The sequence below is a fragment of the Cibotium barometz genome, chromosome 36 (assembly GCF_041138505.1).
Source record: "Cibotium barometz isolate CiBa-2024 chromosome 36, ASM4113850v1, whole genome shotgun sequence".
Lineage (NCBI taxonomy): Eukaryota > Viridiplantae > Streptophyta > Polypodiopsida > Cyatheales > Cibotiaceae > Cibotium > Cibotium barometz.
The window spans coordinates 48,430,931-48,450,096 of record NC_141081.1 but is presented as its reverse complement, the minus strand read 5'-3'; the positions used below and the strand labels follow the sequence as shown (position 1 = coordinate 48,450,096).

The 19,166-nt window shown below is 45.5% G+C and overlaps 1 long non-coding RNA gene across 1 annotated transcript in view; it reads left to right on the top strand.

Annotated features, from left to right (window-relative positions):
- Nucleotides 1–19,166, top strand: part of LOC147617988 (uncharacterized) — a 27,292-nt gene extending 8,126 nt beyond the window's left edge. The window contains exon 3 of the long non-coding RNA XR_015262286.1: nucleotides 17,557–19,166. This is a non-coding gene — a long non-coding RNA (uncharacterized LOC147617988). The remainder of the gene's footprint in view (nucleotides 1–17,556) is intronic.

Below are 19,166 nucleotides of genomic sequence, written 5' to 3'. Positions count from 1 at the left end.
AAGAGAAAGATGAAGCCAAAGTTGTAAAGCCAAAGGGCAAAAGTGGAGTCAAGATTGAAGAAATCAATGTGTCACATGCAGGTGGCAGTGAGGATGAGGTCCTATTTACATCTTCACTTGATGCCCATTCACTTCTTACAGGTGGTCATGGTATGCACTCATGGATCATTGATTCAGGTGCCTCCTTTCATGTCACAGGTTGCAGAGACTTGTTTGTCAGGTATACTGCTGGCAATGAAGGAGTGGTTTATTTGGGTGATAACCATGCATGCAAGATTCTTGGCAGAGGTGATGTGAGGCTTGTGTTTTCAGATGGCTCACAGCTTATGCTCCATGATGTCAGGCATGTGCCTGAGATCAAGAAGAATTTGCTTTCTACTGGACAGCTTGATGATGCTGATTATGTTACCACATTTGGTTGTGGAAAGTGGAAGATTAGTAAGGGCTCACTGGTTGTTGCCAGAGGCTCTAAGGTGGACACTCTTTACTTTATGCATGCAGGTGTTTGTCACCATGCTAATGTAAATGCAACCGAGCTGTCGGAAATCTCTATGTAGCATAGCCGGTTGGGACACATGAGTGTCAAAGGAATGGAGCAATTGTCTCGTTTGGGTTACTTGCCTTCTCTAAAGTTTTCAAGTTTTCAGTTTTGTGAGCATTATATATATGGTAGGCAACTACAGTGCCCCCACAAGAAAGCTCTTGGACAGAAAGATGCTCAGTTAGAGCTTGTGCATACAGATGTATGTGAGATGCCTCAGCTTTCTTTGGGAGGGGCAAAATACTTTGTGTCTTTTATTGATGATGCCACACGCAAGGTGTGGGTCTATCCTCTTCGTTTGAAGAGTGATACATTCTCAGTGTTTCAGAAGTTTGTTGCTCATGTTGAGAATCAAACAGGCAAAACACTGAAGGCTTTGCGTTCCGACAATGGTGGAGAGTATATGTCCAAACAGTTTCAGGACTTTTGTGATGCTAAAGGCATCAAGAGGGAGCTCTCTACTCCCTATGATCCTCCACAAAACGGGACAGCAGAAAGGATGAACAGGACCATTTTGGAGAAGGTCCGTTCTATGTTGTCACATGCTGCATTACCTCATGGTTTTTGGGTTGAAGCTGTTATGACAGCCGTTCACCTTATAAACAGGTCACCTAACACGAGGCTTGGTGGGAAAGTGCCAGAAGAAGTATGGACAGGGAAGCTGTCATTTTTGATGAAACATGCATGTATAAGGAGCCTGCAAGGCAACAGGAGCCTGGCAGAGTCATCTTTGATGATGATGGACATCATGGACAACAACCAAGGGCTGTAAATCAGCCATTACAGCAGCAAGACCAGCCCTTAAATGGTGCTGAAAATGGTCCAAATGGACAGCCAGAGATGGCAGAAAATATCCCTATGGATATGCCACAGTTAGAGGAAATACTGGGCATGATTTTTCAGCCTTATGGCATGGAACAGGAGCCACCAATGGGTGATATGCAGGCTGGACAGCAACCTGCAAATGATGGTCATTGGGTACGGAGGTCCACAAGACCCTCCAGAGCCCTTGACAGGTTTGTTCCAGGGGTTGACTACTTGATGCTTACTGACTATGGGGAGCCCTCATGTTACAAGGAGGCTTTACAGAGGGCAGACAAGGCTCTTTGGGAGCGTGCCATGAAGTTAGAGATGGATTCTCTGCACAAAAATGGAACTTGGAAGTTGGTGCATTTACCTGCAGGCAAGAAGGTTTTGCCATGCAAGTGGGTTTACAGGCTCAAAGTTGCACCAGATGCAAAGCCAAGATACAAAGCCAGGTTAGTGGCTAAGGGCTTCAAGCAGGAATATGGTGTGGACTTTGAGGAGATCTTCTCTCCAGTGGTCAAAATGACCACACTTAGAGTTGTGTTAGCTTTGGTTGCACATGATGATCTGGACTTGATTCAGATGGATGTGAAGACTGCTTTTCTTCACGGTGATCTCCATGAGGAGATATATATGCAGCAGCCAGAGGGTTATGCAGTAAGTGGAAAGGAGAAGCTTGTATGCAAGCTGAAAAAGAGTCTTTATGGGCTCAAACAGGCACCAAGGGAATGGTATCATAAATTTGATACATTCATGAAATCTCAGAAATTCAGGAGAAGTGACATAGATCACTGCTTGTACACCAAGATTGATCCTTATCTTGTATGTTGATGATATGTTGATTGCCGGGAAATCTCGTAAGGAGATGGATACCTTGAAGCAGAGGCTGCATGAAACCTTTGATATGAAGGATTTGGGTGATGCAAATCACATCTTGGGTATGCGGATACTTCGGGATAGAAATCAGCATGTGTTGTATTTGTCTCAGAAGGAATACATTGGCAAAGTTTTGCAGAGGTTCAATATGGACGGGGGGAAGAAGACTAGTACTCCTTTGCCTCCATATGTGAAACTCAGTGCTATGGACAGCCCACAGTCGGATAGAGACAGGGCTGATATGGCCAAGATTCCGTATGCTTCAGCTTGTGGCAGTCTCATGTATGCCATGGTTGCTACTAGGCCGGACATTGCATTTGCAGTGGGAGTGGTTTCTAGATACATGGCCAAACCTGGCAAGAAGCATTGGGAAGCAGTGAAAGGTGTCATGAGATACCTGAAGGGCACACAGGATATGTGCATATGTTTTGGCAAACAGGATGCATTAGTGCATGGTTACACGGATTCGGATTATGCCGGTCATCCAGATAACCGGAAGTCTACTACCGGTTATGTGTTTACATTCACAGGAGGTGCTGTGTCATGGATATCCAGGATGCAGAAGTGCACTGCCTTATCTACTACAGAGGCCGAGTATATTGCAGCCACAAAGGCTTGCAAGGAGGCATTATGGCTATCTCGGTTAGTGGTTGATTTGGGTTATACAGGGGATATTCCATTGTTGCATTGTGACAGTCAGAGTGCCATCCAGTTGGCAAAGAACCCTGTCTTTCATGCAAAGACGAAGCATGTGGATGTGAAGTATCACTTCATCAGAGAGGTGATAGAGAACAAACAAATTCAGCTTGTTAAGATTCACACGGATGACAACCCGGCTGATCTGTTGACAAAGAGTTTGCCTCCGGAGCCGTTTGCTCATTGCAGACACTTGATGGGCATTGGATGAGGCCAGTTTCAGCCTTGATATGGCCTTGTATATTATCATGTACATGCTGATTTTTCTTTTTCTTTACTTAAGGGCACTTTGCCTTTAAGTGGGAGGTTGTTGGGGTAAAGGCATTATGCCCACCCTTATAGTGTGTACAAGCCCATAAGTTATAGTACATAGTACACTTAGTACTTTTAATGTACTAAGTGCACTATGTTTACTAGTGCAATATACATGTGTGATAGGGGAGTCACACACTCACATCTTATGAGTTGACTTATCCCCACAACTCTCTCTCTCTCTCCCTTCTCTCTGTGTATGTCTCCCACATGAAACTCAAACCCTAATTCATTCTCCCATTCATTATGCCCACCCTTATAGTGTGTACAAGCCCATAAGTTATAGTACATAGTACACTTAGTACTTTTAATGTACTAAGTGCACTATGTGTACTAGTGCAATATACATGTGTGATAGGGGAGTCACACACTCACATCTTATGAGTTGACTTATCCCCACAACTCTCTCTCTCTCTCCCTTCTCTCTGTGTATGTCTCCCACATGAAACTCAAACCCTAATTCATTCTCCCATTCAGGTTCCAGATCTGTTCAGTTCTGAGCAATAGCAGGCAGTGTATCTCCAGTTGCAGGCAGAGCTTTTCCAGAGCTTGGTTGGTGTAAACAGTCAGGTGGTTGCAGGGGAAAGAGTACAGATAGTCTTTGTCAAGTACAGACTGGTACGAACTGCTTCGCGAGTGCAGAACCACGAGCTGATTTGGTAAGCTCTGAACTTGTCCATCTATCTTTCTTTCCATTGGCTTATGTCTGCTGCAGAGTTGTGCTATCTGGTCCCTTGTGAGAGGAGGGGTATGGCAGATTGAAAGGGTGGACACAGAGATTGGACAGTGAATGTATGTATGTGCTGAGTTGTGGAACCATGTACATGGGATATGCCAGATGTGTACTCAAGGCTGCCCTACTGAATAGTCTTGGCTGATCAGAGGGGAACACAGAGTGTTGCTTTTGTGGGACACAGATCTATGTGTGTATACCCAAGAGGTATTGTGGGCTGCCAGATTGGACATACAGGTGTACTCTCCTGGCTGGTCTTGTTGTACTCAGCTTTACATCTTTTTGAAATTGAATAAAGAAATACCGAAAGGGGCTCCAAGCTTTGGGGCCAACAGGTGTCGTTCTCTTTTCAGATTTGGGGCACTCTAGCTCCAATCACTTTTGTTTTCTAATTTTCAGCCTGGTATGCAGGGGAATATGTATGGTGGTATGCAGTCCGGAATGCAAGGCAATATGTTTGGGAGCATGCAACCTGGAATGCAAGCAAATATGTATAGTGGCATGCAGCCCGGTATGCATAACGGAATGTTTGGAAACATGGCTGGAATGTATGGCATGCCAGGTGTGGGTCTGGGTAATGTTGACCCTATGATGGGCATGAATGTTGGGGGCAGCAATCTTGCGAAGCCAATTCCATATGATAATCTAACGCCTATGGGTAAGGCGAAAGATTATAAGGAAGGGGGAGCTGCTGTGAAGTTTGATACATTCAGTGGAGCCAAAGATAAATTAAAAGCACTTACCTTTTTACAGCAGTTTGATGCTGCTTTTTCTGGTGGAAATTACACAGAGTCCTCTAAAGTGAGGAAAGCTGCCACTTTTCTCAAAGGCAATGCTTTGCAGTGGTGGTCTACTCTTCTTCTGCAGGGCATAGCACCCACTACTTGGGTACAATTTAAACAGGTTTTCTCTTCCGTATGGCTCACATCTACGTTTGAGGTGGATGTAATGACTGCATGGCACAAGTTGGATGCTTCAAAATGTGAAAATTTGGAAGATTATAATAAGAAGTTTTGGGAAGCTTTACTCCCAGTGACTTCTTACCGTGCAGTGCCTTTGTCTGAGCAGGTAGAGAAGTATTGTTGTGGGCTGTCCAAAGAGGTGCGTGATTATTGTATCAAGACTCGAGTAACGAACATGTCACAGATGATAGAGAATGCTATGACAGCTAATGCGTTACTCACTGGAGGTTCATCTGGGTTTAAAGGCAGTAAGAACTCGAGCAAGAAAGCTGAAAAATCTGGGCATGCTTCTCGTGATGCTAAAGGGTCTTCAGAGACGCGATATAAGAAGTTGCCAATGCCCAAGAGAACTTCTGAGGAAAGACAGGCTTTAAGAGATGCTCGAAAATGTTTTTACTGTACTGAAGAGGGACATATGTCATTTAATTGTCCCAAGAGAAAGTCCCAAAAGGACTCTGACAATAAAGGAGAGCCCAAGTCAAAGAAACCAAAACCTTCTGCAGGGTTAGTTCCTGATCTTGTTGGGGAACAGCCGAGTGGTGAAGAGACAGAGTTGTGCAGGGCATGGGGCAAAGTGAGAGATCAGAATGCCTTGATATTCTTTGACACAGGTACTAGAGCCAACTTTATCTCACCGGATTTGGCTGGCCGATTGGGGATTCGTGCAGAGGAGATGGGGCCGTTATATGAGGCTAACATGGCTTGTCCAGGGTATGCAGAACCTGTTACTCCTATCATTGGGAAGCTCAGGCTTCATTTGCGGGGTTATGTGGACAGCGAAGAGTTTTTCATCATTCCTCTGGATGGCTATGATGTTTTGTTGGGTATGCCATGGTGCCACAGAGTACATGCGGTGGTGGATACATACAATAGGAAGATCACTTTGACTCATAGAGGGAAAGAACATGTATTGGATGTAAAACTTAAAGGGGAATCTGTTCCTATTGTATCAGCTTCGGCAATTTCATCAGTAATGAAAAAGCATCCTTCCGCGTACTTGATTTATGTAAAGGATGCACAAGATGATGAGTCTAAGTCTAATTTGTCTATGTTAGATAAGGAGAGGACTGATTTCTTATGTGGTTTCCAAGATTGTTTTTCCGAGTCATTGCTAGGGGAACTTCCTCCGGAGAGGCCAGAAGATCATGCCATTGATCTCATTTTTGGTAGTACTCCACCAAATAGACCGCCGTACCGTGTTAGTGCAGCCCAACAAGAAGAAATTATGAGTCAGGTACAAGAGCTGTTGAATAAAGGGTTGATACAGCCTAGCTCATCACCCTTTTGCTCGCCTGTACTCTTAGTGCAAAAGAAGGATGGTTCTTGGCGCATGTGTATTGACTACAGGGCGCTGAACAAGAATACCATCAAGAATCGATTCCCCATACCGAGGATCGATGACATTTTGGACCGCTTACAGGGCTCCACAGTCTTTAGTCGCATTGACTTGAAAAGCGGGTATCATCAGATACGTATTAGACCCGAGGATGTGCATAAGACAGCATTTTGAACCACGTTTGGGTTGTATGAGTTCTTGGTTATGCCCTTTGGTTTGACAAATGCACCTGCCACATTTAACAGAATGATGGACAGGATTTTCAAGCCTCATAAAGCGTTTGTGGGCACATTCTTTGATGATATGATTGTGCATTCACAAACTGAGGAAGAGCATAGAAGGCATTTGGCCATTGTGTTTGCAGAACTCAGGAACCATAGGCTGGTTATTAATGGCAAGAAGAGTGAATTTTTCTTGCAAGAGATACACTTCTTGGGGCATATTGTGTCTAAGCATGGAGTCCGTATGGATCCAGCGAAGGTGGAAGCAATTCTTAAAACAGGCGGTACATACGGTACTTTGCCGAAATTGCTTCGCCCCTTCATGCCTTAACAAAGAAGGCAACTCCGTTTAGATGGGCTGATCGGCAAATTACAGCCTTCAAAAAGCTTAAAGAAAAGCTTACTTCGGATCCAGTATTGGTATTGCCAGACCTCTGAAAGGCTTTTGTTGTCCAGTGTGATGCATGTGGAAGTAGCATTGGGGCAGTTCTCATGCAGGAGGGACATGTGATAGCCTATGAGAGTAGAATATTACAAGATGCCGAGAAGCATTTAGAGGTTTATGAGAAAGAGATGTTGGCTGTAATTCATGCTTTTTCTACATGGAAACATTATTTGCTTGGGGCTGATTTCACTGTGCAGACAGATCATTAAACCTTGCGTTATTTCCTCACGCAAACTAAGCTTTCAGAGAAGCATATGCGTTGGGCAAACTTTTTGTCTATGTTTCACTTCCAGATTGTGCATGTGGAAGGCAAAAAGAATGTTGTGGCAGATGCTTTGTCACGCAAGCCACAGGTCTCTGCAGTTTCACTTGCTTATCATTACGAGCTTGATGAAATGAAAGAGCAGTATGCCCATGATAAGGACTTTGGCAGGGTGTATGATCAGATGTCTGAGGGTCAGCGGCGTGAGCACTACACTCTCAGAGATGGATTTTTATTGATGCATGGCCGACTGTGTGCTACCAGGCCATTGCGACTCAAGGTTATGATTGAAAGTCATGCTCCACCGTATGCAGGTCATAGAGGTATTGACGCCACGGTGAAAGCAGTGGAGACTTTCTTTTATTGGCCAACCTTGAGAAGAGATGTTGATGCTTTTGTAAGACAATGCATCGTATGTCAGAAGGTAAAGTTTGACCGTCAAAAGACACCAGGGTTATTACAGCCTTTACCTATTCTAGATAGACCTTGGGAGAGCATTGCCATGGATTTTATATTTGATCTTCCACGGACACAAACGGGCAATGATGGCATTTGGACTATCATATGCAGGTTCAGTAAGCAGGCTCATTTCATTCCCGTGCGTAAGACGATCAAAGTGGATCATATGGTGAAGTTGTTCATGGCGAACATCTTCAAGTATCATGGCTTGCCTACGTCTATCATTAGTGACCGTGATCCACGGATGACGAGTTTGTTCTGGAGAGGGTTGTTTGATAACATGGGTACAACTCTCAAGTTTTCATCGTCATTTCATTCACAAACAGATGGTCAGTCAGAAGAGGCTAACTCTACAGTGTTGGATCTTCTCAAGTGTTATGTGTCAGAGCACAAGCAACAATGGGAAAAATATCTTCCTTTGGTGGAGTTTGCATATAACATCACTGTCCATATCTCGACGGGCAAGGCACCTTTTGAGATTGTGGAAGGAGGGAAGAAGGTACCACCCATTTTGCATGCAAAGGATAAGATCTTTGAGGCTGATCAGTATGTGGAAAATATGGATGAAGCTTATCGGAGAGTTAAGTTGGCACTCCAGAAAACTCAGCAGAAGCAAAAGAAAGCCGCAGACCGTCACAGACGTGCTTTAGAGTTTGCATTGGGTGATTGGGTTCTTTTGCGATTTGAAAAGGCTAGACTCAAGAAGATGAAGGGTAAAGAGCGCTTATTCCCTAAGTTGAGCATGCGTTATTATGGGCCTTTTCAGGTATTGGAAAAGATTGGTGAGGTAGCCTATCGTTTGAAGCTACCAGATCACTGGAGGATTCACAATGCTTTTCACGTGAGTCTCCTTAGACTTTTCCGTGGGGATGTGCCTGAGGATGTATCAGATGAGGCTCAGTCGGAAGTTGAGGAACTTGATGAGGTTCTTATTCCAGAGCAGATACTGGCACATAAGGAAAGAAAGGTACGAGGTAAAGTTTCCCGTCGCTATCTTGTGAAGTTCAAGAACTATTCACCGATGGATGCGAAGTGGATGGAGGAAGGTGACTTAACAGATTCACCTCAGGTTTTGCAGCTTTATCTCGATGCCTTTGAGTTAGAGCCGACTCTTGTTGTGGCTCATTCAGGTTCAGCAGAGCATGGGTCTGGAGCATTGCCTGATGCTCAAGAGGGGGGTAGCACCTCCACTCCCTTGATACAGACAGGCTCAGATGACATCTAGAGGTCGCTTGGTGCAGTTTTTATCTCACCCGAAGGTACTGATGGCTGACAGTACATTTGTTTATGGGACTTCTATGATATATGTGTACTAGTCACATTGGATATTGTGGTTATGTATGGTTCACAGTGGTATACAACTTGGACTACTACTACGCCATTGATTTGCAGTGAATGTTGATACATGAGCATGGCTTAGAGAGATTGGGACGCTGATCTTGCCATATTGTATATTTCACTTTGGATATTTTGCTGTATCACCAGAATGCAATCGAGGACGCTTGCCATTTTTCAAGAGGGGGGTATGTCATGACCCTGTGAAAATGGAACAGCACAAGTGTAGGCATGGTGGTTGTTGAGCAAAAATATTAAATGATTCACATTTGGGGTGCCCGGACAGAGAGAATGATGTATGGACATCTCCAGGTGTGAAGGGGGGAACTAGAACATTAATATTTTAATGTTTTATGTATGGTTGCCCCTAGGCCTTAGTGGCCCCTAGGGAATTGTAATGTTTATTAAAGTTGGGGCCCTAGGACATAGAGTGGCCACTCCACTTTTGGAGTTGCATGCCTCTCTCACTTCTCTCTCTCTCTAGCTTTTGGGGAGTCGTGTAAGCTCAAGCGTGGAGAAGGAGAAAAGAAGCTGGTCGACTGTTGGTTGTGGTTTTTGCTGCTGTTTTCTGTGCAAAGCTGGCCGTACAGTCCACGTGTGCAGGCCGTACAGTCCAGGTGGAATTTGCTCGTACAGAACTGCTGCTGTAGGTTTTGCTGCAGGTACAGGCTGCACTAACAGTAGCTGAAGACGGGTACAGAACTGCTGCTGGTACAGTTGTACGGACAGTTGTATGGACAGGGCAGGTGCTGGCGGCGCTGGAGAGGACAAGTGCTGGCGGCGCTGGACAGAACAGGTACAGGCGGCGCTGAACTCAGGCTGCGCACAGGCTTATACAGGTGAAGGAACCTGCATGTATAGCTGTACGGACAGGTACAATGGTGAACTACTGACCTGTACGGACAGGTACAGTCGGTTCCAGATCTGTTCAGTTCTGAGCAATAGCAGGCAGTGTATCTCCAGTTGTTTGCAGGCAGAGCTTTTCCAGAGCTTGGCTGGTGCAAATAGTCAGGTGGTTGTAGGGGAAAGAGTACAAACAGTCTTTGTCAAGTATAGACTGGTACAAACTGCTTTGCGAGTGCAGAACCACGAGCTGATTTGGTAAGCTCTGAACTTGTCCATCTATCTTTCTTTCCATTGGCTTATGTCTGCTGCAGAGTTGTGCTATCTGGCCCCTTGTGAGAGGAGGGGTATGGCAGATTGAAAGGGTGGACACAGAGATTGGACAGTGAATGTATGTGCTGAGTTGTGGAACCATGTATGTATGTGCTGAGTTGTGGAACCATGTACATGGGATATGCCAGATGTGTGCTCAAGGCTGCCCTGCTGAATAGTCTTGGCTGATCAGAGGGGAACACAGAGTGTTGCTTTTGTGGGACACAGATCTGTGTGTGTATCCTCTGTGCTAAGAGGTATTGTGGGCTGCCAGATTGGACATACAGGTGTACTCTCCTGGCTGGTGTTGTTGTACTCAGCTTTACATCTTTTTGAAATTGAATAAAGAAATACCAAAAGGGGCGCCAAGCTTTGGGGCCAACAGGTGTCGTTCTCTTTTCAGATTTGGGGCACTCTAGCTCCAATCACTTTTGTTTTTATATCTGGACTACAAGTGGAAGGGTGACTGCTAGTCTACCGCACTTTGGTTTCTACCAGAGGCCGTTTTCAAGAAGCATGTTTGTGGTAGCTGAACTCATGCCAACGGTCCTCTGTCACTCGTAGCTCCTGCCTCACCTGAGTCAGCTGCGTCTCTATCCAAATGCTCCCGAGGTGGGTCTCCTATTGAAGAGAGGCCGGACTCCTCCTCTGTGCCCTCTCATCCTCCCTCAACTGGGCCAATCTCACCCGAGCCTCCTCTCTGAAGACCGTGCTGACCTCCTGTAGCCCTCTTGCCGCACTGCTCTCGCCACCTCTCCGGGCGTCCACTGTAGTCGGCTTCAGATCCACCTTCTCCTTCATGCCATCATCCTCAATCAGGCGCTCGGGAATCTGGACACTCTGGGTACCTCTCTCCTGTCCTGGGTCATCCAGCTGTAAGATCACTGGGGCATGGTCCGAGAAGGTGGTGCCCGGCAAGATCCCAACCGTCTCCCCTCTCCTACTCACCCACTCATCCACATACCATCGGTCGAGACGGGAGAGGTTGGCTCCCCCAACCCTCATGTTTGATTTAGAAAATGCTAGGCTACCAGGCACATGTGCAATCTCATCCACATGCCAAGCTTCTGACAATCTCAGGCCAAAACAAAGGCGCTCCCATGCAGCCAACTCCTCTCCCTGAATTGTAGTAGAGCTGCCGCCCTGTCTATATCCAACATCCTCTTAACATATTGAAGTCTCCCCCCACGCACCAATGGGGGGTCACGGGAAGGGAGGCGTCAATCAATGTCTAGAACTCTGCTCGGCCACTAGCCGCATTCGACGCATAAACATTAAGAAAGCCCACTCTGTCCTCTCCAATGTGCAAAGTAACCCACTGTGCTCTCCCCAGCACTATGATACCTCTGTCAACAATCAGAGGGCGACAAGACTTCGCAATAGCAATACTTACACTGCCCTGGGCACAAGCTGTGCCAAAGCCTGCTGACCAAAATACATCACTCTGTCCTCTGAGCAACCATCCACACCGTCTAGTCCTGCTCTCACTAAGGTGGTGCTCCTGAAGCATAAGCACATCTATGTGTCCACCCACCAAAGCAGTTTGTAACTCCTATCTTAGTCTACCCCTGTAACGACTGTACTGGGGGCCTCCCATGACCTTCACATCCCTTGAGACTGCTCTCATGGGGAAACTGAGTAAGAGGAAGGCGCCGTGTCTACGGCAATACGAGCCACCTTCGAAGGGAGCTTCGACAGGGAGTAATCTGTGTCAGCTCTCCCCCTCAAGGGAGCCCAATGATCACATAGGGCTTGGCAGAAGAATGCCCAGCCCACCTTCACCACTGCGACACATGCCATCTCGGGCAATCCATCCTCATGAACATATACATACATAGGCATAGTCCCAGGCTCCAGCATCTGTCGTCAAATGAATGCATCTCATCCTCCCCTTCTAATGGGGGAATCACCATGTATTTGGCCAGCTTCCAAAACAATGCAAGCCTATCTGCTGAAACCTCAAGGCTACCAATGTGATGGGAAAACTCAATCACCTGGTCTCTCACAAAGACCTCTGCACTCTCTGGTGTCCACTCCCCCATGGGCCCACCACATAGTGGGAAGGAGAATGCCACCGCGGAGTGAAGTGCTAGGAGAGATCTGGAAGAACTGCACACCACATGCACTCGCACCTCAGCATCGCCTGACGATGCTGGGGTTGAGCCCCTGGCATCAAATACCGGCAAGAAGTCGTGAGTCTGGTCTCCGAGGCTACTCAACCCCCGTGGAATGGTCGATATAGGGGAAGGAAGCACCTAGAGAACTGGTCTATCAACAGAGCCAAGCTCGAGGCTCCGAGCTGCCCTGCTGACTGAGAAGGTTGTCTGTGTCCGGCGAGGCTCAGGAGAAGAAGATGTCGCGGAAGAGGGCGGGAGCAGAGCATGGCAAGAGCTCAAAGTTGGGTGCGGAGAGAAGTGGACTTAAGGGAGAAGAACAACCCTTGCAGGGTGCAACCTTCGGGTATTTTTTCGGAGGTCATCGGAAGGTCGGATGAAGGCGGGTCAAGAATGTGGATTGTGCTCAAATATGTGTACAAGAAGCCTACCAACTTGGTTTTTCTGAAAGGGTCACCTATGGGCTTTGGCACAGTCTCCAAAAATGGACGCAGTGAAGGGCAAAATGGCCATGTTTTGGAGAACTTTATGTTGGGGTGGACAACTGCCATGTGGCAAAAAATCCCACATGCATGGAATTTTGCATAAAGGGAAGACTATAGAGCAAAGTTCATGGGCTCATTTAGGTTGTCTCTCAAGAGAGAGAGACACCTCAAGCTTCAAGCTTGGCTATGGCTGCTCCGTGCATGGTCTTCTTCCTCGTGCTCGCGCTGGTGGCCGCCGTCTTGCTGCTGGTGGTTATGGTGCCACCTTTTGGTGGCTGTTTGGAGGTGGTGCTCTGGCGCTGCTACTGGTGTTGTTGCCGTTCATTGCCGATCGTGGGCTGTTGTGGCCATACACTGTCGTACTGCTGCTGCTGGGCTGTTGCTGCTGTACTTCCTGGTGCCATGTTTCGAGGTACTCCGTACTCCCTCATGGGGTGTACTGCTTGATTTTTGTGTAGGTCTGTGCCCATGTGGCGTGGATGATGATGAAGATGGGGCTTCCTTGGAGGCCTCTCCCATGTAGCTATAAAAAGCAAAGATTCCAGGCATAAGGGTTGGTTCCCATAGGGACCCCTCTGCCCTCCAATTCCGAGTTCCGAAAAGAGGAAGACCAAGAAAAAGAGCATGCATACATAGGAAAAAAAGCACACCTCCACATGTAAGAAAAAAAAAATCAAGAACACAAATAAAGCAAAAAAGCGGGAGGCTTTTTGGGAGATGCATATAAGAAAATTTTTTGGTATCCTCCAGCTAGACAGGCTCCAGGTTGGAACGCTTCGAGTGAAGGAGCCATCACAAGTGCGTTTGGACGGAGGTTGCAGAGCAGGTGTGCCTGGCCTCTTGGTACCGCTGGTGATATGCTTAGAATTGAGGTCGACGGTGGTGTATGCCCAACAGCCTTGATCGGAGTCGTCACATGCGCTTGGGAGGGGAAGTGCAGAGGTTTGGATGCCTGCTTCCTTGCCCTAGTTGCCTTCACGGGGCCGGAGGGCTGCCCGTTTTTGTTCAGTGAATTTGTATATACACATGTGCCAATTGAGTAGTGCTAGGTTGAATAGTTGATGTGCCCGCGTTCAGACAACGGTGGTGAATATGTTTCACATGAGTTTGTTGACTTCTGTGCAAGCAGGGGAATCAAGCGGGAGTTTACTGCTCCATATACCCCAGCCCAAAACGGTGTTGCTGAAAGAATGAATCGAACGATTCAGGAAAGATCCTATCAATGCTTTCACATGCTAATCTGACACAAGGATTTTAGGCCGAAGTGCTATACACAGTGGTCTATCTCATTAATTGTTCTCCGAATGCGTCGTTGAACTTTAAAGTGCTTGAGGAGTTATGGTCAGGACATAAAGTGTCATATGACAGGCTCAGGACTTTTGGCTGTGAGGCTTATGCACATATGCCGAAGGAGCTTTGTGCTAAGCTAGATTTCAAGTCGAGAAAGTGCATATTTATTGGCTATGGATTGGATGGTCAATTTGGCTATCGTTTGTGGGATCCAGAGAGCAGATCCATTATCCGTAGTAGTGATGTGGTCTTTCATTGGACTAAGATGCACAGATAGCCAGTGAACGAGGTTGAATTTCGGAAAGTTACATTATTCTTTGATGTTTCACCTCCACTATCCTCTCAGCAGACAGCTCAAGAGCCTCTTGTTCCGCAAGTGGTTAAGGCTCCTGTCATGAGAGCTAATGATGAGCAAGCTAGCACCAGTCAGCCAAGGAGATCTGAGAGAGTCTCACATCCGCCAGAGCGGTTTATTCCTGGTGTCGATTTTGTGTTGCTGACCGATGGTGGTGAGCCTTCTTGGTTACAAAGAGGCTATGCTAGCTAAGGATCATGCTAAGTGGAACTTGCAATGAAAAGTGAGTTGTCTAGCATTGAGAAGAATGAGACTTGGGAACTTGTTCCGTTGCCGAAGGATAAGAAAGCGTTACCATGCAAATGGGTTTACAAGTTTAAGTTTGCATTCAGTGATTCAAAGCCTAAGTACAAGGCTCGTTTGGTAGCTAAAGGATTCAAGTAGGAATATGGTATAGATGTCGAGGAAATCTTTTCGCCAAGAACACTACGCATGTTGCTTGGATTAGTTGCTACACAGGATTTGGAATTGGTCCAGATGGATGTCAAAACTGCTTTCTTACATGGAGATCTAGAAGAAGAGATCTATATGGAGCAACCTGAAGGGTATGCTAAACGTGGCAAGGAACATCTGGTGTGCAAGTTACGCAAGAGTCTTTATGGACTAAAGCAGGCACCCAGGCAGTGGTATCAAAAGTTTGATACATTTATGCATTCCCAAGGATTTAAGCGCAGTACTGGGGATCTATGTCTATATGTGAAGAAGGCGAGAGATGGACAAATGATTATGCTTACCCTGTATGCGGATGACATGCTTATTCCTGGGCATTCATAGAAAGACATTGCTGACTTAAAGAAGAAGCTAAGCAGTCAGTTTGACATGAAAGATTTGGGTGATGCCAATCATATACTAGGTATGCATATTACTTGAGATCGTAAGAAAGGGTTGTTACACCTATCTCACAAGGAGTACGTGCATAAACTGCTTGAGCGTTTCAATATGCAGAAGAGGGGAAGCCAATCAGTACTCCATTGCCTGCCTATTTAAAGCTCAGCAAGGATGATTGTCCAAAATCTGATGAGGAGAAAGCACAGATGGCTAAGATTTCTTATGCGCCAACTTGTGGCAGTCTCATGTATGCTATGGTAGCTATGAGATCGGACATTGCATTTGCAGTGGGAGTTGTCAGCAGGTATATGTCGAATCCAGGAAAGAAGCATTGGGATGCTGCCAAGTCGATTCTCAGATACTTGAGTGGCATGGCAGATCGACAGTTATGCTATGGTCGAGGAGATTTGTCCATTGTGGGATACGTTGACAGTGACTATGCAGGCTGTGTAGACAATCGGTGATCCACTACTGGTTGGATCTACACATTCGCTGGTTCTGCTATTTCTTGGAGATAAGTTCTTCAGAATTGTACGTCAGTCTCCACTACAGAGGCAGAGTATGTTGCTGCTAGTGAAGCATGCAAGGAAGCTATATGGCTTACTCGTCTAGTAAGAGATTTTGGCTTGGAGCAGAAGTTGCCAGTACTTCATAGCGATAGTCAAAGTGCTATTGCCTTGGGAAAGAATCCAATGTTTCATGCAAAGACAAAACACATAGACATGCGTTACCATTTCGTAGGAGATTGCCTGGCAGATAAGCGTATTGACTTGGTGAAGGTACATACCACTGAGAACACAACAGATGCACTCACAAAAAGTCTCTCATCCGAGCAGTTCCAAGACTGTCGATAGTTGATGGGCATTGCGTGAAGATGCTACTCTTCTTCACTGACCATATACTTTGTATAGTATAGTCTCCCACCACCACCTTGGCCATGTAGTGGGAGAAATGTTGGGTAAATGGCCTCAGTGGCCGGTGCCCACAACACATCACTAACCCACTAGCTTACTAACACTAAGTGTATAGTGCTATTATTGATAGAGAATAGAGCTGTGTGGATAGGGGTGCTCTTCCCCGCACATTCTGTGTGTGTTCCATGTCTCTCTCTCTCTCTCTCTCGCTCTCTCGTGCTCTCTTTGCCTCGCAGGTCCGCTTCCATCGCACACCCTTCAAAATATGTGCGTTACAACAAAGACAAAGATCCTATCAACTACTATAGAGAAAAATTAATGTTGTATATTCCATTTCGCAAAGAGGATGAAAAGCTCAAGAAATTCTCAACCTATTTAGAAGCCTATCAATTCTATATAGACGAAATAAGCTCCACACATGCCAAATACAATTACTTTGAGACAATTCTTGATCTTGAAAATATCGACATTCCATCAAATATCGCAATGAAAAAAAATAACCACGAACCTTGTGAATCATATGACATTGGCTTAGATATGAAATACACTTCAAAAACATCAAACAACAAGACTATTATCAAATAATCCAATAATGATTATTTCACAAGAAGAATATTATGCACATGTTATGTCCCTTAATAACGAACAAAGAAAACTATATGATGATGTTGACCAAAAAACGTTACAACCCAGTCCAACGACTAAACATATTCATCACTGGTGGAGGTGAAGGAACTGGAAAAACCTACCTACTACATTGATTAGAACAAGGATTAGCACGTTTCTACAAAAAATCACTAGGTATCGATTACAATTTTGATAAACCATTGATATTAAAAATGGCATTCACTGGAAAAGCAAGTCACAACATCAGAGGCACAACTATTCATTCAACATTACACATACCTATAAACACTAGAAACCTAACAAGCCTCTCTAGAGAAGCATTGCAAATGCTAACACTAAAATACAGTCAAGTGAAATTAATCATTATAAATGAGATATCAATGGTAGGAAAAATATTGTTCGTCGACTTTGCTAACAATCGACTAAAATCCATAAAACACAATCACAATGAACATTTTGGAGGTGTGGATATCATAATATTAGGAGACTTTTATCAAATTGGACCAGTAAGAGATAAATGGGTATTTGAACAAGACAACGAAGGAATTGAAACATTCATTCTATCATACTGGCAAACAATTGTTGGGGTAAAGGCCACGTGGCCGTAACCCGTTCACTAACCCATCACTAACGGATATCATTCTTTGGTAATATAGATAAAATAAGGAGTGTGGTTCATATTGAACTACTGAGAGCTCCACCGACACTGTGTGTCTTCTTCTTCCTCTCCTCCTTCCTGCACTCACACACACGCACCTCCATCCCGGGAGATCCCAACAACTGATATCAGAGCCTGGTTGCAGGCGTAGCAGCGGTGTAGGTCGGATCTGGAGCTTACCATAGCAGGAAGGTCGAAGGTCGACGCCGACGGGAGAGCTACTACACAAGGGTTTGCCCTTTATTTGCCCACTTCAATTGTGGAAGAAGGTGTGTGCATAGCAGGAGGTCTGCAGGTGCGTGGAAAGGGAAAACCTGTGAGCAAGTACAATCGTTTTTAGTGCTGATTAAGGAAATATCTGACAAAAGCAAAATTTTGGAATTTTGATCGCGGTAGCTGAAGGAAAACGGCATTCTGCATGTTTTTGCGTCTCATGGGCTAAGTGAAATTCTGCACCATTTTGGAGTTATTTCGAAATTTTTGTCAGGACAGCACATACTATGTTCGGCTCCAGATCTGCTCTGTTCCCAACTTCTCAGTGCATGTTTGAGATCTACTTCAAATCTATTAGCGGGATCGGCTACATCATTGTCTCCGGGAGCATTCTTCAGTCCAGGTACACATATCATCAGATACGCTTCGATCTGCACTGTTTGAGATCTACTTCAAATCTATTAGCGGGATCGGCTACATCATCGTCTCCGGGAGCATTCTTCAGTCCAGGTACACATATCATCAGATACGCTTCGATCTGCACTGTTTACTGTGCTTGCCAGGTTCTAGGGGAGGTGCAGCCATACGACGGCTCTGCACTATTGGCATGCACCTAGCAGATTGATGTATTGGTATTGTAGGTCTTCTGGTTGTGAGTCACGCTAGCAGACAGACCACCGCAGCGGCAGTCAGAGACACTGGACTATTGTGGATGTATATACATTAATGTGGTCGAGTCATCAGCGATGCCTGAGATGCAACCACCACATGCAGATTGGTTCTCTACTGTTAAGCTTGGAGATGCATATGAGCTTGACCTTTTGGGTATTGGAGACATAAAATTGGTTATGCGTAATGGCACGGAATTCATGCTTCGTGATGTCAGACATGTTCCCAGCTTACAAAAAGTTTGATATCTGCTGGTCAATTGGATAACTTGGGTTACTCGACAATTTTTGGAAATGGTTCTTGGGTGATCAAGAAAGGAAACCTTGTGATTCTCAAGGGTCAGAAACACGGAAGCTTGTACTCTATGTTTGTGTCGAGTGTAAAAGAAGATTATATCAGCGTAGCCGAGATGCCGACTTCTGAGTTGTGGCATAAACGGCTTGGTCATATGAGTCAAAAGGGAATGAAAGTACTCACTCGTTTTGGCTACTTATCTGTCTTAACTAATGATGATTTTGCAGTTTGTGAACACTGTGTTTATGGCAAGCAGACTAGAGCAGTGTGCACAAAGCTTCAGATAGAGAGCAATTACAGCCATTAGAGCTTGTTCATAGCGACGTTTGTGGTCCTATGCCAGTGAAGTCTCTAGGGGGAGCTAGTTACTTCGTAACTTTCATCGATGATTCCACAAGGAAGGTGTGGGTTTATCCTTTGCGTCATAAGGATGAAGTGTTTTCTACTTTCCAGAAATTCTTGGCTTTCGTTGAGAAGCTGAAGAGCTTGAGGACTGATAACGGTGGAGAGTACATCTCAAAAGAATTCCAGATTTTTGTGCAAAGAGAGGAATTAAGAGGCAATTGACTGCCTTTCTAT